The sequence below is a fragment of the Grammomys surdaster genome, unplaced genomic scaffold (assembly GCF_004785775.1).
Source record: "Grammomys surdaster isolate TR1022 unplaced genomic scaffold, NIH_TR_1.0 126066, whole genome shotgun sequence".
Taxonomy (NCBI): Eukaryota; Metazoa; Chordata; class Mammalia; order Rodentia; family Muridae; genus Grammomys; species Grammomys surdaster.
In genome coordinates this window covers 6,972,158-6,996,408 of record NW_021620876.1, presented here as the reverse complement: position 1 = coordinate 6,996,408, position 24,251 = coordinate 6,972,158, and positions in this window count along the sequence as shown.

Genomic DNA, 24,251 nt, shown 5'->3' with positions numbered 1-24,251 from the left:
CCTCTGATCAAAGATATCAGCAGGAATGAAAAGCTCCAAGGATGCTGAAGACTTGGAATCGCTTCAACAAACAGGACTATGAGCAGGACAAGAGAGAATTCAACACCAGTTCTCAAATGTTGGCTGTTTCTGACACAGGATTCTGGCTTTGACCTCTCAAACTGTAGTACCTCCTCTAGGCAGTATTACACCACTTCCCTGAGATCCAGGTTTTTCTATGCTCTGATGATCCTCTAAAAGCCATTTCATCCTTACTACTCATAGATTTTTAATTTGAGTCACACATACTTTCCTTTTCTCCATAGGAGTTTTACTTTAGTTTCCTGTTTCCTGTTTCCATTTTGGCATGTATTCAAAAAACATAAGAGGTTAGGCTAATTTTATAGGACACTTAATAATCAATGTAAATGTATATTTAGGAAATTATATTTAAATATATTTCCCCAGAAATAAGAAGGTTTTTTTTAAAAAAAGTTTACTTGCAAAAAAAAGTCAGTTGGCACTCCACGGTTAATACAGGATCATATGCTAGGCTACAATGAAATGAGAGCAAATCAGTTGTGTAAGCCTCTGCAGAGGGGTGGACTTTAGTTGTATTAAGCCAGCATTGATATTTATACTGTGAAAATGGTATATGCCACAACAATTGAATGCTGTGAGAATTAACACAAACCATGGTGACTTCTGTCTCCTGTGCCACAGGGAACGTTTTCTGTTATTGTTCTGCCCTCACTTGGGTATACTTTATATGCTTGTGATGGATAAAAAATAGGAAAATATCAAGGTAAGCAATGTGTGCTTTGGTGTGTTCTGTCTCAGGACTGGCATGGAAGTGAATCTCTCTTTAACTCTACCATGATAAACCAGGTACTGTGCATGGAATTCATGAGAAAGAATAAAAGAGGTAAAGGCATAAAAACTAATTTTCAATCACATATAATAATGGAGTGTGACTGGGGAGACCTATTTTTTAATGCGTTCTGTATGTGTTTGTATAACTCATAGTGATTTTACAAAGCCTACTAATTTAAATGTTTCTTTTTATCAAGAGCAGAGAAAAATTTGCTGGAACACTCGGGGCTGTTCACATTGGGCATGAATTTCTACAAGAATATCAAAGTTCAAGGGGCATCTTACAGAATATGATATGGTTTGCCAAGGCTCAGCTTCCACCTTCAGTTTTATAGATTCACAGTGAGTTTTTCTGAGAAGGCACTTAAACAAAACACATGGCCAAAAGAAATGTTTTCTGGGGACAAGCTGTCTCAGAGGATTAGTAACATTAAACTTTAACCTAAAGGTCAAGAGTACCAACCTGCATTTGGCCAGTGGTGGCTAAGAGGTTACCAGAGGCCAAATGTAAACAATTGGCAAGAAAACATAAAGACAGCTTTATATTCTCACTCCTTGAAAGTTAGGATCACAATTTCCAATTTGAAAATGAGGAGTTTATAAAAAACAAACCTAAAACACCAGCAGATTCACATACGTGTGCATGCCTGTGAATGCACACTCACACACACACACACAATTTCACACGAATATTTACACAGACACAGGAACACAAGTAGAAGAATTATCATGCATTCATTAAGAGTAATTTTGAGAAGTAGTATTATAGGTCACTTAATGTTTGGTCAATTCCTGTTTTCTGAATATTGCTTATGTTATGTACCAAAATAAACTCATATGAATTCAACTTTCTCTAGGAGACTATTTAAATACTTTTCAGATTCAATATTATTTGAGGTATTTTTGTTTTATAATTATCATATTATATCTAAATAAAAATGGACTTTGGGGAACAGTGAGATGCTTCAGTAGGTAGTCATTTGCTGCTAAGTCTGAAAAACTGAGTTTGGTTCCCAGGATCCACATAGTGGAAGGAGAACCAACTCCTGCAAATGATCCTCTTATGTCCATTTGTGGGCATGCAGTACACCTCTCTCTCTCTGTCTCTGTCTCTGTCTCTTTCTCTCTCTCTCTGTGTGTGTGTGTGTGTGTCTGTGTGTGTGTTTCTCTCTCTGTCTCTCTCTGTCTCTGTCTCTCTCTTTCTGTCTCTCTCTCTCTCTCTCTCACACACACACACACACACACAGAGTGTAATTTTATTTGGAATGAGTTACTGTTCTTTTGTACATTCTAGAATAACAAGGCTTATAATGGCAAAATCAATAAGGATCTATGCCTCCTACCTGTTCAAACACTCTTCTGGCTTCTCAGAGATAATCTTCAACATGTACTTGTTACTCACCAGATATTTTATAAGAACCTGCATGTCAGACAGTGTTTAATTTAACAATTAGCCATAGACAATATATAAACATCCTTGCTCATGTGGAGTATGTATTGTTATGGGGGCGAATTCAACAAATATGTGAATATAATATACTTTCTGTTGGATGAATCATGGCAAATTCTAGGGAAAATATAAGGCCTTTGGGAAGGAAGTATAAAATATTGGGAGGAAAAATGAACAAATTGTACAAGGAAGGATTCATTGAAAGTTTAGATGCTTGGGGTAAGTGAGAATTGTTCTCCAGAGAATCTTTGGGGTTTGAGGCTTCTCAACCACAAATTAAACAGCCTTAGAACAGATATTTGCCTGGTCACTCAAGAATCCAAAATTACTCACCTAACTTTCTCTGTAGGAAATGTACAAAATACCAACATTGTTAGTATTATGTATGTTTTGTTGCATCCTACAAATAAAACCATCATAAACTCTGTGCTGCATTGAAGAGAACAGAGCCAACTGTTTGTTTCTTCCCTTGTCTGTCCTCGTCCCTCAATATGATTAAATGAGACTATTTGGTTGATTGACAGTTTTTATATTATTTTGAGTATACAAAAATAATCATGAGATTAATTGAAAGCAACAAGCTCGCTTATTTGGCATGAGTTAATTTTTATAAAATTTGTAATGACGATATTCTTTACTGGATGGCTTAAAATATGACCATAGTTAATATTAAGAAGCTCATCTTTCTCTGTATAATTCTCATGAATATTGTGTTATTGTGTTTCAGTTAATCTGCATTGTCTTTTTTGTTGCTAGATTCTTGTCTTTAAGCCAGTTTTCATTCAGCAAATAGTCTTTTGAACCATGGAAAATTCCCTTTGCTACACTTCTCTTGAATATCTAGTTACCTAGGTCCCCTCTCTCTTGTACAATATTCATGTTTTCAGAAACTATTCAAATTAGATTTCTCATATTCTTTTTTTTTGTTTGTTTGTTTATGGTGCACAGACATGTACATATACATGCTACTGAGTGTATATGTGTGTGTTGGAGGGGGGCGGTTGATCAGAAGACAATCTTGAAGTTGAGTTTTTTCCTCCTTATTAGGAAGCAGAGCTAGAACTCAGGTTAACTTGTGTGACAAGCATCTTTAACTTCTGCATCATGTTAGTACCCTGAATCCCCCTCATCTTTATTAGAGCTCTTCATGTGTATCTCATAGTCCTTGTTATATGTATCATTTATTTTTAGGTTGAGTTTTATATTTCCTGTTTTTTTTATGTGAGTGCATAGGGGCATGAGAGATGAGAGAATTTTTTTTTTTTTTAAGATTCATGAGAAGAACTTCTAATTTTCAGTTGTGACGTGGACGGGGTCAGTGTGTTGCAGTGATGTGAAGGGTCAGTGTGTATTAAAAAGTTTCTTTTCTGGGGTATAAGGGTTATGGTAGCATAGTTCCACATATAGACTTTGACCCCTGACAAGATTTCTATTTGTTTTTTTTCCCTCAATAACTTAACCCAGCTCTTCACACATTTACTGTGCCCAATCCAAATTCTTTAAGAGTGGTATTTTTACCATAATTGACCTTATCTACATTTGGGGAAGAGTGGATTAAGTATCTAACTATTCTGGTCTGGCAGTGGAATGAGTGAAAGCCATAGTTCTGTTCACTGTGCTGTCATTTCTCACTTCCTGGTGATATGTTCTCAGGAGTGCAATTCCAAGCCCATACATATCTTCAATTTTTAAGTATTTTTCTAACCATTGTGAGAGGGGTTATGCTGTTTTTACTGTCCTACAGTGTTCACAAGGGGCAGATTTAATCTATTCTCTCAACTTACCATCTTTTTGTGTGTTAGTTGTACTAACATGGATTTATAGTTATTGTGGGTTTTTTCTTTTTCTTTCTTTCCTTTCCTTCCTTCCTTCCTTCCTTCCTTCCTTCCTTCCTTCCTTCCTTCCTTTTTTCTTTCTTTTCTTTTTTTTGAGACAGGATTTCTCGGTGTATCTCTGGCTGTTCTGGAACTCACTCTGTAGACCAGGCTGGCCTCAAACTCAGAAATCTGCCTGCCTCTGCCTCCCAAGTGCTGGGATTAAAGGTATGTGCCACCACTGCCCGGCTATTGTGAGTTTTTCATTTACATACTGAAAATATGTATTTTGTTGCTACATTACCAGATCAAATATTGAAGCCATATCATCATTTAGAAGAAGTTTGGTGTATGTGTGTGTGTATGTGTGTGTGTGTGTGTGTGTGTGTGTGTGTGTGTGTGTGAGAGAGAGAGAGAGAGAGAGAGAGAGAGAGAGAGACAGACAGACAGACAGAGAGAGACAGAGAAAGACAGAGACAGAGAGAGGCGTAGAGACAGAGACAGAGAATGGAGGTACATTTACATTCAGGTGCATTTGTTTGTGTTTGCATACATATGAAGAGCACACACTCTTAGGTATCATTTCTCAGGGACCATCTACCTTATTTTTGTTTGACTGTCTCACAGTGATATTATTTCACCAATTATGGTAGGCTGACTAGCCAGAGAGCCCCACAGATCCACCCGATCTACTCCGTTGCTGCTAGAATGGCAAGAGTGCACCACCATGCCAGATTTTAAGATATGTTCTGGGGAACTAATTCAAGAATCTAATAATTACAAGGCAAATGAACTCTATATCTAGCCTACATAAGCCCTGTCTTAAGTATTCCATCCATGAACACTAGAAACCATGTCTAAGAAAGGTGTAATTTTGGCAGTATGTACCTAACATGATTTAGAACACTCAAGACGGAGAACATAGTATCCTGCATATCTTCTATTTCTTCTCATTTCATATTTATTTTTCACCTCTGATTTCTAAGATTCATATCTTTAAGTTTTATTTCTATTTGAACAGATTCATCTAGACTCTTGCTATGTAGAACCCAAATGAATGAAATGTTCTTAGTTTTCCTACATGAAGAATATCCCCAGAATTTTTTTTTCAGGATATAGAATTGAGGGTTGGCCTTTCCTGCATTGTCATCCATGTAGGGCATTTCCTCTGGCTTCCATCATATCTTAAGAACAACTTACTGTCATTTAAAAGTGCTTCTCTGTAGAAAGAGCATTGTTTCTAGTAACTTTGGAGGTATTTTATTTGTATTTAGCTTTCAAAGTTCTGTTATGTTGAATCTCGCATGTATGCTCTTGGGTTCTTCCTGCCTAGGCTTTGTTCTAGTTTTATAAATCTATACGTTTATAGCCTTTTTTTTTTGTAAAAGTTTCAATTCTTCAATCATCATTGCCTTAATATTTTTAAAGCCCCAAGATCTTTCTTTCTTGCAGAATTCAGATGACAAGAAGCTTTTATTATGGCCCTTTAGAATCCCAAGGCCCTAGTCTATATGTATTTATGTCTATTATTTCTCAAATGTTCAGATTGGGTAATTTCTGCCATGCTATATTAGAGGTTACGGATTCTTTCTTGCAGTATTTAATTTATACAGCCAAGCACTTCATCAAACTCTTTAATTATTTTATTTTACATTCTAAAATGACTACGTGCATTATATTATATCTTTACTTCTGGAGACAGTCCATCTTTTTTTGTTGTTTGTTTTAATCATGACTGAAGTTACATAGTGAATCATTTCTCCATTAGTTGCTTGATAGTCCTCGCCAGATATTTCCAATTTCTTTTCTCTGTATGGGTGTCTTTCTGTTGTGTTTCATCAAGACAACAACAACAAACTGAACAAACCAAACCACCTGACCAAACAAAGAAACAACACCTCCCACAAATAAAAGAACCTTTTACTTTTCATTGTAAAAGCTGTTTCTTATGGGTATTTGGAATGCTGCATGATGAGATGTGGAGTCTTTGCTATTCTCTTTGAGGAAGGGAATCACTTTACTAGGGTATTAGACTTGGTGGAGATGAGATCTCAGTTCACCACACTCTGCTGCATTGATTATGTGCACAAGACCTTTCACCTTCCATTTAGCCCCAGTGATGTCAATCAGGTAAGGGGAAGTTGAAAGGCTTGGCTGTCTTTTGTCCCGTGATTTCATTGCCTAGAAGTAGAACTTTACTTCTGTATGTATGTATGTATGTATGTATGTATGTATGTATGTATGTATATACACACACATGTATGTGTGTATGAGTATGTATACATGTGCCTTATTTTATGTATTTACTTCTGGAGACTGTCTGGTTTTTTTTGTTGTTTGTTTTAACCATCTCTAAACTTACTTAGCAAACATATATTATACATATATAACATAAAGAACTATTTCCATTTTACTCCTCTACTCCCATGGTCACAGGTTAGTCTACTATTTTCCTGCTTTGTTTAGTCTTTTGATGTTTCATTAATACAATTTGCTCAATAGTGTTTGGAATTAGATAAACTAGTAATACATGGGTCTATTCTCTTCTAGCCCCAATAAGAAGTCCTAACATTAATCTTTAAGTCTGTAAAAACAGTATTCTTCCTTCTCATCAACATATAATGTTGAGTTGTGTCAACTGTGTATTCATTCATTCATTCATTCATTCATTCATTCTTCTCTTTTCATCCTTCTTAACCACTCACCCATTTATTCTTCCTTCTTTACACTATTTTATCAAGGATACATTTCTTTTATTTTGAGTAGGTGTGAGGTACTATTTTGAAGAAATCTGGGCATGTTATGGAAAATATGACTAACAAGAATAATTTACCTTTGTACAAATCTATACTTTCTTGTTGGAAGTTTCATGGAGAAAATGAATTATGTTTCACATAGGAGGACAGAAGACAAATCATTGCTGTGCTTTTCTATATGCATAATATCTCTTCACACTGAGCAGTTACTGTTTACTTGTAATGCAAGATTATTTATAAATGTAAATATATGGCATAAATGATTGATTTTAAAAATAATCTCCACCCTGGTTTCAGTGATAGTGTTCTCTGGGTACATGTAAGTTATCTCTTAGCATCAGGGCATCCAACTGTGTCAGCCTACTCTACTCCTTGCATTAAGCCTTGGAACATATTTTGTCTGTTTCCTAAAGCCCTGAGACAGATGAGTAGTGTTACGAAGCACAGTGAGGACTGCAATCCAGAGACATTATTCACAAGATAACCTGTATACAGTTGAACCTGGCTAATATTTCATTTTCTTTTTTTTACTAGCAGTATTTCTGTTATAAGTTTGGTGTCTCCTAAAGGATGAAAGACAAAAGGAAATCACCTTGCCTATTGTACCCTAGTTTCAGCTGCCACAAACCACAGGTGATTATAAACTCTCAGGTCAAATATACAAAGCTTACTGGAATGTCATAAATTGCATGTGTGAATTTTCCAGGAGCCCCTGGCTATGTCTGCGGCAGAGCTAAAAATAAAGCTTCTGTCTCTTCCTGTGCAACTGCCGTGTTTGAATCAAAGTCACAATTGAAGTTCTTTCTCAGTCCTGAACACTGTCTCCCTTTGCTAATTTTTTTCAGCTGTCTTCTCTAATCTTCTCTGCAGGCTCACTAACAATTTCCATTTTTTCCCAGACATTTAGAACAGGTGGCAAAAGAGATATTATGTATCTCATAATGACACATAAATTTATGTCTTCTTAATTTAGTATAAACCCTATTATTGTGTTTCTGACATGCACATGTATGCACATATATATTTTCTATTTCTCTATATTATTGTCTGCCTTATATAAAAGTTTAAACTGTTTCCTATGTTCTGAGTAGGTTTCAGCTATTAAGGTAACCCTTAAATTTTTCTGGGAAACAAACTGTGCTTTAGGATAATTTCAGAAAAATAGTGTTACTAAAGAAAACTTACCTTTTAGTATTATTAAAACATGGAATAATGTGCTGATTAAAAATATACAGTTTGTTTAATTTTGACAAATGGAAACATTTCTGTTGTCAAACACATGGTTATAGAAATGGTATTTAGTATGAAAATGTGTTCATATAGAATAGTGAACATTAGTCTACATATAGTATTATATGATCATATAAATTAGTGAACTTAATTAAAGGAAATGAAAAAATAGAACCTTTTGATTGTTAATCTCATTTGTCAATCTGATGAGCTCTAGAATTACCTCAGAGTGGCTTCTGAGTGTGCTTGTGAAGGATTATCTTGGTTAAATTAACTGAGGTGGAAAGGCCCATTTGCCACTCGTGGAACTATACCCTGGGCTGAGATGCTAGACTACACAAAAGGACAAAGTGAGCTGATCACAGTATATATTACTTTGATTGTAGATACAATGTGACCTGCTGCTTCAAGCTCTTTATGCCTGGATTTTCCTGGCATGACGCACCATATCCTTGAACTGTGAGTAGAAATAAACTCTCTCTCTCCTTCTTTTGTTTTTGTAGGGGTGTTTTAGTACATCAGCAGAAAATGAAATTCAGACAAGCCTATTATTTCAAAAGTTTGATTAAGAGTATCTGCATATCTTGTCCCCTCCCCCCCGTTAAAGTTTTTCTAAGAAGAATTTTATCTCTGTGCCTAAAACATGTTCGAAAGATCATTCAGACAGTTTTGTTGCAAGTATCCTTTAATTAATTTGCAAATCTAATGCAGAATTTCCAGTCCATAATATTCTTATGTAATAGAATTGATAATTATCTTGGGATGACATAATTTAATTTCCTATCAAAATAACAAACATCAAATGACAATAATGACAGCTAACCATTGAAGTGAACATAGGGTTCCCAGTGGAGAAGTTAGAGAGAAGACTGAAGGAGCTGAAGGGGTTTGTGGCCCCATGGGGAGAGCAATAATACCAACAAACCAGAGCTCCCAGTGACTAAACCACCAGCCTGGGAGCACATAGGGAGGGACCCATGGCTCCAGCTGTATATGTAAGGGAGGATGGCCTTGTTGGGCATAGATAGGAGAGGAAGCCCTTAGCCCTGTGAAGGCTGGATACCCCAGTGTGGGGGAATTCGAAGGTGGGGAGGTGGGATAGGGTGGATTGGTCGGGGCACATTCTCGTAGAAGCAGGAAGAGGTGGGATGGGATAGGGGATTTCTGAGTTGGGGAGGGATGGGGAAAGGGGATAACATCTGAAATGTAAATGAAATATCCAATAAAGAAAAAAAGAAAATAGAGAAATTTTCTTTTCACTTCTGTGAATTCAAATCTGATGATATTTTAAAGCATTTTGTAAGCATTATTGGATCCTGGACCATTTGCAGTATAGCTTTGCTAACAATATTTCAGGTATTCTGTAGAGTAATTATTAAAATGTGTGTTTTGGAAGGTCACTTATGTACAGTAAGTAGTTGCATTTTGAATAACATAATATGTTTACCAGTGAAATAAGTGATGAGTATTTTCCAGAAGAGATAATACTCATATTATTTTAGAGAGCAGACAGAATGAGAATATAATAACTATTTACCAGTCGCTCAATAACATCTACTTTGCTTGACTCCTGGAATCTTCTAACCATTTTTCTAATAGGGTTTGAACTCATAGTTGCCTATGATAGTAATGTGAATGTGAACCTTAGTACACAGAATCAGATAATCCATTGACGCTTAATTTCCTATGAACCACATTTATCTTCATCAGTGAAAGGATTTGCTTTACAAAATGTGATAAAAGTCATAATACATATGTTTATAGTATAATTTTATCATTTAATTATTACTGACTTCTCTTTCAAGACAAAAGAGAAAATAAAAGGGTAAATGACTGCAGAGGCTCCTAGCCTATCCAATGCTAAGAAAGTTCACAAGGAAGAGGAAGTTGTCTGACTTTTGTCTAACCAGAAAGCACAGATAGATGGAGGGAGACAACACAGAATAGTTTATATCTAAGATCTCAGACAGTAGCCATCCACAAAGTCTCTTAGTATTATATCAGATTATAACGCCTGTTTATTTTCATCACAAAGTTCTTCTCAGTTTCTTTTTCAACTCTGATTCCACACTATAGTATGCCTGCTATTATCTAGATTTGTACAGTAAGGTACTTTTCCTTAAAGCGAAGTGATTATTTTAAGAAACATGATTTTGATCTTTTAGCTCCAACCCAAATTGATAATACTCTAAATAGATTCCTCTCTCCCTTTTTAACTAATTCTTGTTCCACAGGAAAGTGATGTGGGTGTCACAGAGAAAGGAGGAGGCTGTCTGACTGATATCTACAGAGAATTCCTCCCACAGTGTTTTCTTTGTCCCAGAAAAACCTGAACTTCTCTGTCTTTAAATGAGTGAACACTGATTATACTATTATCTGGAGTCTCTTATGGTCTTAAAGATATTCATGTTGTCATGAAGGAAAGATAGGATGATAAAAAGAAGAGGTAAAAGCAGAAGATGGAGGTTTTATTCTCGTAGTGCAATTGGGGACATACAAATATCCCATAGATCAAATAGCCCTTTATGAGACATGGTAGGCAAAATTTATATATCTGCATTGATTCAATGCTCTGTGTATATCTCAGGTACTGTGAAAATAATTTCTCTGCAGTGAGTGGGTTATACAATATTTAGGGCATACTTATGAAAAGAGAGCTAATCAGAACTACAATCAAGATAGGGCTTTTCCAAGATGTGCAAAACCATCAAATTGTGCATGCAAAATATGCACATTTCTTTGTATATCAATTATACAATAAAGATTTTTAAAGAGACAAAAGAAATGTAGGCTATCAAGACAGGCACAATTTAATCACATAAATTATTTAAAGGCAGAGCATTTCATCTAGCTGGTTAGAAGAAAAAGTCAGAAAGACTCTGGCTGATTCATTCCATAGAAAGCAAATGACCACACAGCAAATAACCTTTGAAGGTCACAGAGAAAATAACTGTGGGGAGCCATTCCAATGACCAAAAATGACCCTAGCAAGCAATGAACAGAAAATGGGCCCTGAAGCCTAAAATGACTAGGAAATGGATGCTGCCAACAACTGGTGAGCTTGGAAGGGGACTATGAGCCCCAGATGGCAAACCGACATGATACCTTGATTTCAGCTCCAGGAGACCCCTAGCATAGACTTCCACCCTGAAGATGTGGAAAAACAAATTCATGTTGATCAAAGTGCCAGTAGAAAATAGACAGGCCATAGACAGGCCAAAAAAAAAAAAAAAAAAAAAAAACAACAACAAAACAAAAGCAAAAAACAAAACTATCGGATCGTTGATCAACATATCCTCAATAAAATTGAAGGTAGTAAAAATGATGAAAATGCATTTCATTTTCAAAAGCAAACAGGTATTTGTTACTATACAAACTTTTGTTTTAGCACAAGTATACTATGTAACTGAATTCACAGTTGCCTTTTTTTATGTGACTCATATTATAACACTTCCCTGTTTTCTCATTTGAGATTATTTAAAGTGAAAAAAATCTTTCAAGAGAATTGGGCAGTCATTTGATTTCTAAATCATTTTTAAAAAATGGGCTCCCCTTCCCAAATCTTTTTGATTATTTGAGTCTCACATAATTCTCTAAAAGTCATCTCAAATTCACTTAGCAAGTCTTCTGAAAGTATCCAGTTAAATCTTATCATTGATACGTTTGTCTCTATCATCACTTTAGTTATTTGCTATAATAACTAATTAAATTGTATATTAAAATAACAAACTTACCATAAACAAGTTTGCATACAAGTAAAGACAACCTAGTAAAGTTGTCTGTGCATCTAGCTTAGCAAGTAGAGTAATCCTGTCCTATAGGATGTATGGTTCAACATGCAGTGGGTCTCACTGGCATTGTTGGATGTCACTCACTCAACAATGGACATAATAGATTATGAGACTGTCTATCAAATATAACCACCTATATGAACATGTGTGAATAGCATGCAATATGAAGATTCATCAAATTTAGAGCATGATAATATAAATTTCAAAAGCCATTATTTGATTTGCAGTATGTGAGCTATTATAATCAGAAAATTATAATTTTCCTGCCTTTACATTTACATATTTGCTGAATATGTGAACAACTAATAGTCTGTATTAGGCATTTTCAATACAATTTCTAAATTTACTATAAAAAACTTATAAAATTTATGTCAATACTGACCTGATTTTTAAATTCTAAATAAAGAGAATTGAATTTGCTCTCTCCTTGGAAAGATATACCATTTCTAAGTTTCCTGGTTCATTTGGTTAAGTTTTCTCTTATATTTTTTCTCCTGAGTTTTATTCATGCTATGAAATGACCTTAATGACATGTGCTGTGATAAAAGCCATATGTGACCCAAGACTTCAGCATCATCCCATCACCCATGTATTACTCATGTTTGCATGTCTTGCATGTAAGTTCCTTCACCACTCAGAAACCGAGAGAATCCACCCATGTGAAATAGTGCACAGCCAGCCCAGAGAGAGAGCCTGCTGCCTGCTGCCACTGATCTGAGAGCTGACAGATGACTGCTTTCTTCCACAGTAGTGGTGGGTTAGGCTGTTCTCGGGAAGTGAAGCAAAGAGGCAAGCTGGAGTCTTTCCTTACCAAATGACAGTCAGATAGGAAACAGGAACAACCAACCATGGGGGATTATTCTAGAACTGAGACAATTGGCACTTTTTAGGACTATAGAAAGAAGATGAATCTGAAAAGTAACAAAGACAGGATTAAAAGATGTAGTTGAAAAGTATCAGTACCTGGAACTTTAAATGTCTTCTGACATGTGGTCATTTAGTTAACTTACCAAAATTCCAAACAGAAGCTTCAGTGCCTGCCTCACACCTGCTGTACTGGGGGAGGGTCATGATTTATGTGTGTCTAACCTCTGGGGCATGCTGCAGAAAGGAAGCGGGAGCCCACCCCTGCCTCTGAGACACTTGCACATCACCATGAAACCTTTTATCTGTGAGCTTCAAACATTTGTGTTGGCACCTGTTAGACCAGCTGTAATGTCTTACTAATAAAAGAACAAAACTGAGTCCAAAATCAGCTGTTTCGCTATTTAAGTCATTACATTTTTCCATCCATCTTAGACACATTCAAATGTGATTGGAGGCATTAACTGTATACTGCTGTTATTTTTTAGTAAAGTGTAGGAAACAAAGCAAATGGAAGCCTGAAGCACTCAAATTCTAGATAGGAGAAATAAGCAATGAAACTTTTAAAGAGTAAAGATACCATTACCATTTGTGCGGTACTAGAAGGCACCAAATAGAAAGTATTTGGTTTGCAAAACACAGTCAAGAGAAGGGGCACTTGACAGAATGTTATTTGAGCAGAGAAGTAAAGGAAGTAGATGAACAAAAATAATAGCTCTGATAAGACAGAGAAAATGAAAGAAAAATCAGCACATGTTAGGAGCATCTATAGTGAGGGAACACAAGTGTGGCTAATGTGGAGAAAAGGGCATAGAGAAGAAGTGTGCCATGTGATATAAGGAAAAAAATAAGAAATATTCAATATTGTAGGATTTTAGGTTTCAACCTTTTATTTTAGTATTTTTTCATGCATGTCATTAGAAACCCCTGATGGGTTTTTGGTAGGATAATGAGAGCTGACATAAACGTCCACAGAGAAATTTAACTGCATCCTGGGAACTGCTGCATGACCAGTATATAAACAGCAGGAGTTTGTTATATTGGTGAAAGAAATGTGTGTGTGTGTGTGTGTGTGTGTGTGTGTGTGTGTGTGTGTGTGCAGTGTTTGGGAAAAATGAGTTAATGAAGTGAGACAATTTTTATAAACTATAATAAAGATATCCATGTTGACTTCCATTCATTGTGAAAGTCAAATATACACTAGAAAGGTACAAGTAGACGTGTCTATACAGAGATCCACGTTTTACTAAGGGACACAATCTTCACAATCTTCCCTCACAGGAGTGTCTCTGAGCTGGCAAACTCATCAAGTCTGTCTGAGAATCTTCTGGTTTGACTTGCCTCTTTCTGACATACACTTGTAGGGAAAAATTTAGGTAATTATGGAAAAATGATGCTTCTAAAGGCAGCCTCCCTTCTTGGTTTCCTCAAATGGAGCAATTATTTCTTGCTTCAGTGCCCAGTCTCTCAAAAGTAAATGAAAATTCACTCTTCACTTACCTCATGAAAACTCCAAAACTTTTCTTAATCTTTATCATGCACTGTTTTCAAAACATCTAACTAGTGAAAACTATCAGATATCTCATATGAGAGCAACTGAAAACCAATCTGAATGAATTGTCAGGACATTACCTATGAGATGCATCTAATGTTGAAAAAGTGAGTTAGAATGTAAGGTTGTAGTAGCTCAATAATTTACACTTTGTGCTTACCAAACATGTCTGTCTATTCCTACTAATGTTGAACTGAAGGCCACCACCCACCATTGCTATCAGCAATTTGTATCAACCTAAATCCTGGAACCAGGGCATGGAAGAAGAGTGTCCATTTGATGCTGGTATTTGGATGAGGACATAAGACTAAAGAGAACTGTTCAGCCCTGTATAGAATGAATTCAACAGCAAGCAGTAGCAGATAATGGGCTAGAATATGGAAAGCTTGACTGTACCAGGAGCTTCTCTCTTACACAGTGAAAATTTTTAGACAAGTTTTTCAGTTTACTTCAAATGAGTAGAAGGAGACTTTATACCTTCATTGAAAACTTACATCTAGCCTGTGCTCTTACTATTTCTAACTTGACAATATCCATCACCATCTATGAGATTATATAACATTAATTGAATTTTCACTAATTGTGAATCAAATAATAATGCTACAGCAACATTATGTCCTTTCAAAACATCAAGAGGACAGAATTAGCATGGCATGGAATTCCTTTGTCCCAAGTTTTATATTCCATAGGATGACTTTACTCCTTCTAATTCCTATACCATTCCCCGTAGAGAGATGAGTTTTAAATTAAAACCCATGGTGTACATTCCAGCAGGCTATCATGGGTGATTTCAAAGACTACCTATTTAAAGCAACTGGCTTTCATTTCTCTACTGTAAGTAATATTGCTGCACTATAGAACTATACTCTAAAACTTGAAAATAATTCAATTTGTTTAGAAACTGAATACCTATTTTTTCCCTCTCACAAATCTTCCACTTATTCTGACAGGAATGCATTGTTAGGAGAAAATTGAAATTTAAATACAATCATTGTACATTTTGTATAGGAAGCTACCTAACATCTGAGTTTAATTTTCGTCACTTTCATTTTTCTTTCAGATTATTGCATCAAGCTAATACAACCACTTTGTTGAAACCCTTTGCCAGACACTGAAGTTGTTTAAGTATTTAAAGAGAGTGATTGTGTTGAACGTGATTCAAATTTCCCACCAAGTGCCTCATCGTAATACACCCTTAAACTGTTTAGTTGTGCCAATATTGTGAGGAAATAATTTTTCAAAGTTTATTATCTGCTTGCATGACTTTATTAAACATTCATTGATTTAAGTGAACATACATTACATAAAAATAACATTAAATCTGGTTTTTTTTGAGATCAAAGAATGCATCGACAAATTTAATGTCTGGTTGTTTGTATTTCATTCTTTGTTTTGTTTTTGTTTTTACAAAATATTAATAATCAGATGATGGAGGCAAGAATGAAAACAAATAAAAGCCCCAATGACAAGAGCTGTTGAATTCAGTATCACAGTGCTTATTTGTTTGGCTTTTTAGTTGTTATTAAGCCCGGGTTTCTAGTTATAACATAGAACCCAGGTTGACCTCTACTTCACAATCCTTCTGCTGATGCCTCCTGACATTCAAGTTATTGGCATGAGGACCACATTTGGGGAGGCTGCTCTTTTAAATAGACCAAGTCAAAAGAGAAAGCATACCAGGTGGTAAGAGAAGTTGTCTTTCATGTGACATGGGAGCTAAGAAGAGAGAATAAGAGTCACTTGGAGATGAGGGACCAAGGGACAGCTGCTGGCTGTCCTCCCTGAGGAGGGGGAATCTCTGAGGCAAGGAATGGGGAGGCCTCTAGGCAGGCAAAGTGAAAGCAAGAGGCAGCTGAAAGTTTGGTCCCTGTAATAGTGGAACATGCAATGAGGGGACGAGGAAATCTGGAGAGAAGGAATGGCAGAGACCAGGAAAAGATGAAACTAAATGTTCTTTTAAGTATAGACCCAACTTCTTCCAGCAAAATATTATCTTTTCTTGTGTTCTCTGAAGTAGATTAGAGTTGGTAGTTCAGCTCTCAGTGGTACAATATTTTATTTTTTTGTTTGAAAAGTTCCTGTGAAAAAAATTCTTTTACAAAGTTAATGAGATTTAACTTCCTATAAAATTTAAAATAACTTGGAAAAAAGTCACATTTTTAGAAATGTATAAAATATAACAGTTCAATTTCCTTCTAAAATGCTGTAAAGTAGCATTGAAATATTGCATTTACTTGATATAGCTTCATAATACCGTAGTTCCCAATTATTTGTAATTTAGAAGCATTTAAGAATACTTAAAACAAAACAAAACAGAACCCAACACCTCTTACCTCCTGTCAAGTGTGATTATTGCTAATTCAGGATGTTGTTTTGGGTGCAAGGAGCATCAAAATACAGCAGAACACCTTTTATTTTCTTGAACTAGTGAACATACAATGGCAACAGAACAAACACTTATTTTTGGAATTGTGTTACTGCTGTTTAAGTTTCATTCTATGTTTAACTCCCCTTTAAATGTAGTGTCAATAACTTCATCAATAAGCATTTATTAAACTCATTAGGTTCACAGTGCTTTTCTGGGTACTAGGTGATATTCAGAAACAAAAGTAAACATGCTGGAATTAAGAAGGGGAGAATTATAGATTCATGAAAACATAACCAATGTGAAAAAACAGAGAAGGACAAATTAAAACTTCATGCCACATGTCAACAGTGCCATTGAAAACATACAGATGCAGGAATCCCAAGACAGCTATCAGAGGTGAGCCTCAAACTCAGCTTTGGAGAACAAGAAAGTATGAGATAAGCAGAAAGTGAGAAGAGTGCAGGGGAAGGTTAAAGCAGTGGGGCTCTATAGACAAGGCTAATGAGTGCTCCATACTAACCTGTTTGTCTCCATGCTCCAGCAGCACAAGCAATACACAGTCTTACTAACAACTTTAAAATTAGATTTTTATAGTTCTCTGTCTCTACCAAAGAACGTACTGGAATGTCAATATTCTCCAAATTGTCAACACATCTCTCCTTGAAGGGGAGAGGAGGCAATGCCTCTGAGCTGAGATCTGCTGCCTTGCTCTGCCTGCCACTTCTTGACTCTTTGCCTCCCTTCTATCTTAGTCTATCTGTCTTATCATCTTCATCTCTCTCTGTCTTTGAGATGAGTGCCTTACAATATTTCTCTGTTAATCCACAAACTGGATTCTTTCTCAGTCTTGAACACAGTTCTTTCTCCTTCCTCAGCCTCTGTCTAACTAGAACTACAGGGCTGTAGAGACCAGCCAATTTATAGCTGTCTGGGTCTTGCTCTTCCAATGACTGCTCTCTTGGTTTCTCTGTCTTCCCTGAGAGAGGTGGTGTCCCTAGAAAAGGCTTGACCTCAGTTTGTTGTCTCTCACTTGAAACCCTTTATTCAGATGCTAAGTGGCTCAGTGCAAAGTGCCTATGTTCTCCATAGCACACTGTACAGTTACTACCAAATGAAGAACCCCTTGAGTTTAACCCATCATTACCCACTTTACAATATTAGCCTAGAAATAAGACAAAGGCCTGGACCAGTATTGGTATTATACAGATTTTAGTGAAAATACTCAGTCTTGATTCAGGAGGATTTCTCACCTCTGATTCTTTCATACGACTAATGAAACAGAGCTCTGTGAAAGATATAACAGACAATGTGGCATAGCTCACTCTAAAGATCAATACCACTTAAAGAATATTGCCTATACCAGTTTGTTTGACATTGTTTCACTTTATCTTATTTTACTATTATTCTTCAGATGCCTGTTCGTATTCTAACAAGAGACAAGGTGTGGATTTGTATGGTTGGGGGCATCTAGTAGTTTCAGTAAAAGAAACTATAATCAGAATATGTTGTACTAACAAAAAGTCTATTTTCAATAGAAGAAAAACAGAAGGATAAAAAAGCACTGTGCTTATATGCAGCCACACCAACCAGACAAAATTCTGTAAATGATGGCAATGACTACTTTCTCCCAACTGTGCTCTTCAGAAGTACAGCCAAGTGTATGTGGGTTTGCTATGATCACAATGCAGGAAAGCAGGTGGTGCTGGGCAGCTCTTTAGACACTGAATTTCTCAGCCAATGACAGGCTGGCCCTCACTATTCCACCCTATCTAACGATGTTCTCCTTTTGGGATATTACTGTGAGTGGGTTGCAGAAACCACAAATCATCGCAGATCCTTGTTTCTTCCTGATTTCTAGGAGAACTTTTTCTTTTCATTCTTTATTTAACCCTTTTAGCATGTGTGCCATTTACTGAACCCAAGAGCCATTTCTTTCAATAATAATATCTGAGTCAGTGAACATGTAGTCTTGGCTATGTCCTGGAAAATAGGAGAGGAAATTAAGAGAAATGCATATACAAATTAATATCCAAGTAGATAACTCTGTTTACATCACTAGCTTAAGAGTAAAGGTGAGTGATCCAAGAAACTAAAAGTAAGGATGAAACCTAGTGCTTCCTTTGAGTAAATCAAATGAGGTTAATTTGAGCTATTTCGTTAGTTTCCAAATTGGCTCTAAATCGGGTAGTTCATCCCTTCTCATTTATATTGCCAAACCAAAAGACCAAACAAAATAACAGCTTCCAGTTCTCAATGAAAATAATTACACCATGTTCTTAATTCAAAGCCACAAATGTTGACACTTGTAGACAGGTACACTTAGCCTCTTCCCTATGTAAGAATGGTTCTTCTGTAGTCAGTTGGTGCTCACTTAATTTAGTGGTAAAGTTTTGTATCATCTTATTCAGTCAGTATAGTATCCCATCTTGGCAGCAAATGCATCAAACTTATTACAGAAAGTTGCAACAACTACTGTTTCTCTGGCAACAGACCTTAACAGTGCCTCTTGCCTTTTCCTAACTAACCTCTGCAGCCTTCCCAGCTCCTATTTCCCTTTCTATAGATTACTCTATAAAGCATAACCACTGAATATTTGTTCTGTGTTTTGAAACATTCTGCATTTTATAATATATGCTTCTAAGCCCCACCAAATGCTGAGATGCTACAATGTCGTTCCCCATTCTTTAATCCATCCACACAATGCTCTAAGACAGACTTCAGTATAGTGCTAAAGTCAAAACACCACTTTTTGCCTGAAACTTATGTCCATGCATTTCCAAGAAATGTTTCAATGCAAATCATCCAGCTCACGGCAAACATTCATAATAGCAAATAATAACACAGAAACTTCAGCTCAAAAGTTAACAAGTTTTAGACAATTTAATGAGTCACATTTTATATAAGAAATATTTATTTGCCTGAGCACCTGTCAACACATGATCAAAACCTATGAGTAAGAGCAGATGCATTCTCCATGAAAAAATAATTGATGAACATCTTGGTGATTACACATTTGATGACTAAAACACACTACAAGAAACGTAGGAGAGGAGGAAGCTATCATTTTGTCAACAGTAGGCCACTTCACAAACAGTGAGCATCTCCACCACCTCTCCAGGAAGTTCATGGGAAGATAAAGTATTGCCTGAAGGAAGACATTCATCGGAAGGAACTTTATCACAGAGACCACCTGACTTAGTATGTTATATTTTCTGATGTTTCTTGAACTCACGTGGCTTACTGTCTCATTTAGTGATGGTGCAGTCCATCATTTGAGATGGAGGGAACAACAAGAAATCATCAGAGTGCCTCATTTACTTCCATTTTTTGTACACATGAATTAATGCAGAAGCTTCACATCACAGGGATTTAGAAATTGCACAGATGCTGTCAGGTATTTCCTTGCTAGCAACTCGAGTCCTGTTATCCTGCTGTCTGAATAAAGCAAGTGTCTCTGTGATGACACGTTACCACATATAGCCAGTGTAGTGATCAAATCATATTATAAATATATAATGTATTTTGAATATGAAATGGCAGCAGCTGGGATCAGCACTGTGGTCATTTCCTTATCTTATTTCCTTAGATTTACAATGTATCAATGATCATAAGACTCCTCATTTCTGAAAACATACACTAAGAGAAACTGAGACATGAAGGCTAAATGGAAACATCCTGTTGCAATTTTCTTATGTAGTAAAGGTTGTAATGGACATACAGGATGCCAGTAGTAGATTTGGCAGAGTTCCTTTCTTCAGCATAATTGAGGTATTGAAAAGTTGCCCTCCTGCAGAAGTTTACTCTGTCCTGCTGTTGTGATGGACTTTTTCTGGGCAGAAGTGAATAAACAGAGAACCAGTGATAGACCAATGCACATATACTATGAAAGTCCAAACAATGGGCTTTATTAGAGTTATATAGAGTTTGGGTACCACATTTATTTATAGAATAGAAATTATTCAAAGATAGCTATATCACTAAAGCCCTCCTAAGTATGGGTGACAGTTCATGGATGCTGGGAAATCTGGAGTACTCTGCCTGAAATCATTCAAAACAGTAAATTTCCAGCTTCTATGTCATATCATTAATTTGAACTTCCCTATTGCATAGCAATGTTGTGTCTATTATCCTTCATCTAATTATTACCCCTCTATGTTTATTCAGTTATTTTTTTTCATTTTCAAATTTGTGCTTATTCATTATTGTTGTCTTGAAAAATTATCTTATTTCTTTAAATTATGTGTGTGTGTGTGTGTGTGTGTGTGTGTGTGTGTGTATGTGGTGTGCTGATGTTACCTATTGATGGGTTATCTGACATAAATTCTGGGAACTGATCTCAGATCCTTTGCAAGGGCAGCCATTGCTCTTATTGGCTGATTGAGCCATTTCTCTAGACCAGTTGCTGTTGTAGTAACTATTTATATATTGATGATTACAAACAGTCAGATGTGTAACAGGTGAATTTATTCTCCTCATTTTCAGGTTGTCTTTTGATTCTGTTTTCATTCTGTTCATATAAATACAGCTACACATGCATTGTACAAAAGGTGAAGATGGAGAAAGGGAGGAAAGGAAGGAAGAAGGGAAGGAGGGAGAGAGGGAGGGTGGAGGGATGGGATAGGAATTTGGGACAGGTAATAGATTTTGCTTTGAGAAATTATCTAGTGTTATTAGTCCACGTTCCAAGTCTACAGTGCTTGCTGCAGACACAGACAGAGATGATGCTGAATTTCAAATTGGGAGGTCTAGAACGTGATCAATGATGGTCTGAGGTGGTTTTCTACAGAACTCTCACTGTCTCAGGAGAGGCCAGTCTTGTTTTCAGATAAGATCTTCCACAGGTTTGATAAGACTCATTCACATTAATGAGAACAATATAACTTTACTCAAAAATTACCAATTTGAAGGTTGATTTCATACAAAGTATACCTTCACAGAAATATTCACTATTAGAGGCTGTCAAATATATCTGTGCATGGTGCTCAGTCAAATGGACATGTAAAATTAACCTTGACTAGCCAATAAAGTACTCCTTAGCAAACCAAAGGATATACATACATTTTCTTTAAATTTTTACTTTAGAAAAGCATCCTGTCTGAAATATGTTAATTATAGAATAGAAAACTCTGTCAATACCAAAAACTCGAACATACTCAATGTGATGCAACATTTACCAGCTTGTTTTGGTACAAATTGTCAGCCTGCATCAGGAGACATTGTCGAAGACCCAAGGGAAAAAAAGAGGATAATAAATAAAATAGAATAAATAAATAAAACAGAATAAATAAATGGTTGTGGAAATAAAAATAATAAGGTTAAAAATGTAAATTCTTTGAAAGTTAATTCATGGTATTCTTTAATACCTCAATAAAGGTTTTCTTATTTTTCTAAAATTTAGGAATCAATTTCCAATTAACAAGACTACTATATGGATACTATATAGACATAATAAAGGCATAGTAAATTAATATAATACTAGCACGCTTGCACACGCATATACACATATAAAGAAACAAATAAAACAAATAAAAACCACAAAAACCAATTCACAAAATTGAAGAATTATTGGCAATGAAGAAATGAAAATCACTTAGCCAAGCATAGAATAAGATTGACAAGGTATCAAGTGGAAAAATAAGTCTATCCAGTATAGGATTCTTGGAAAACTCATTGTATACCTGTGTGACATGAAAGTAGAACATTTCTGTGCAACTTATTTAAATATCAAGTCCCTAGGAATTAAAGACTTATCACTATGTGTCATGTTTCATATCTGTATTTCTAGCATTTGGAAGCATAGACAGGAGGACTTCTTGTATCTGTCCTGTCTGGGGTACATTGTGAAACCATGTCTCAGAAAACAAACAAAGCATAATGAAACAAAACAAATGACCACCGAACAACTAATTAAACAAAACGCCATATCTTGGGCATTTAATATAAACTTGTTAAAAGAAAATTAAGAACATTTCTTAGATATATAATATTAGGAAAGAATTCTTTTTATTGGATATTTTATCTATTTACATTTCAAATGTTATACCCTTTCCCAGTTTCCCCTCCAGAACCCCTCTCTCCCATTCCCCATCCCCCTGCTTCTATGAGGATTCTTCAAATACATTTAAATACACGCTTTAATTCTCATCATCTGCTTCAAATGGGAAGATGTTAATTCTTACCACTGTAAGAAATTCCTATTGTTAACACACACACACACACACACAAACACACACACACCCCAATATGGGACAAAGATAAACCACTAACAAATGCTGTTAGTATGTGTATATAAGACGAATTTAATGGATATATTTCCTACTAGTCAAATTTTAAAGACAAAACAAGAGTGATTATAGCATACTATAAACAAGCAGTTCACACAGGAGGAAGCCCAACCCAAATTCCAGGAAGGATATTCAATCTCTTTAGTGACAGGTCACCATCTACCACATTTTCAAATATTTCATCCACAGTAGAAAGGAACAGGAAATGTTATGGTAACATAGTATGTAACAATTGGACCTTTATAATTCTGAAGTCAAAATATATTAAAACGTAAAGCTTTTTGGTACCCGTAATGCTCTTAGATCTGAAATGAACATGATTTCATCTTATATGGAAGCAAAACTTGATCTTAGCAGAAGTTGAGAAGCTTATAGTCTTAATGGTATTTGTTGTGATTATGTGTACTTTTCCTGCATAAAGATGTGCTGTTTATAGAATGCTGTTTCAATGCCTGCTGGGTTACTAAGCAGTGGGTTATGGGAGTGATCAGCACACTGCCTTCCTAAGAATCTAACCCTCGTGAGTTCCAAACAGTAGCTGTTTTAAGGGTGCTGTGTGAGAGATCTGAGACTTGTTCATGATGCTTCAATGCAATTATGCAGAACTAGTAACAGTTAATAAGAAGTATACATCTAGGAGCAGTGACTGCATTCTTAGAAAGAGATTAAGGGCCATGTGCATTAGAGTACATGAACAAAGGTACTCATAGAAGTATTTTTGTGAACATTTGACAAAAGCATTGTCCATCAGAATAAGTACATTTATTTCTCATCTTTCCTTTCTTCCTTTGCCCAACACTTGAGACTAAATACAGGACCCAGGACTCATTCATATAACCACTAAGTTATAGTCCCATCTGTTTTTATAATAGTTATTTTAAAAAATGATACAAGCTTCTCAGGCTACATTTGAACTCTTCACAGATAGAAGAGGTCATTGGATTTGTGGCCTCCAAAGATTTGGGATTACAGACCTATGTCTGGCACTAAGACTCTGGTGTATAGTGTATTAAAAATAATCAAATACTAACCACACTCAGGATAAGCTCTTTAAATGAATATGACAGGAAAAGCAAGTGTTTAATTCAAGTTCTAAAGCTTTTCATCATTTACATACAATTTAAAATATGAAAAATAACTATGCATTATAAAGGTAGAAAATACAGTAGTTAATTTTACTTGTCAAATCTAGTGAACTGTAGTGATCAGCTAATTTCTCAGGCACTCAAAGAGATGCTGCTTCAAAAGCATTTATCCACTGGAGAAAATGATGAGTTTATAATATCTCAT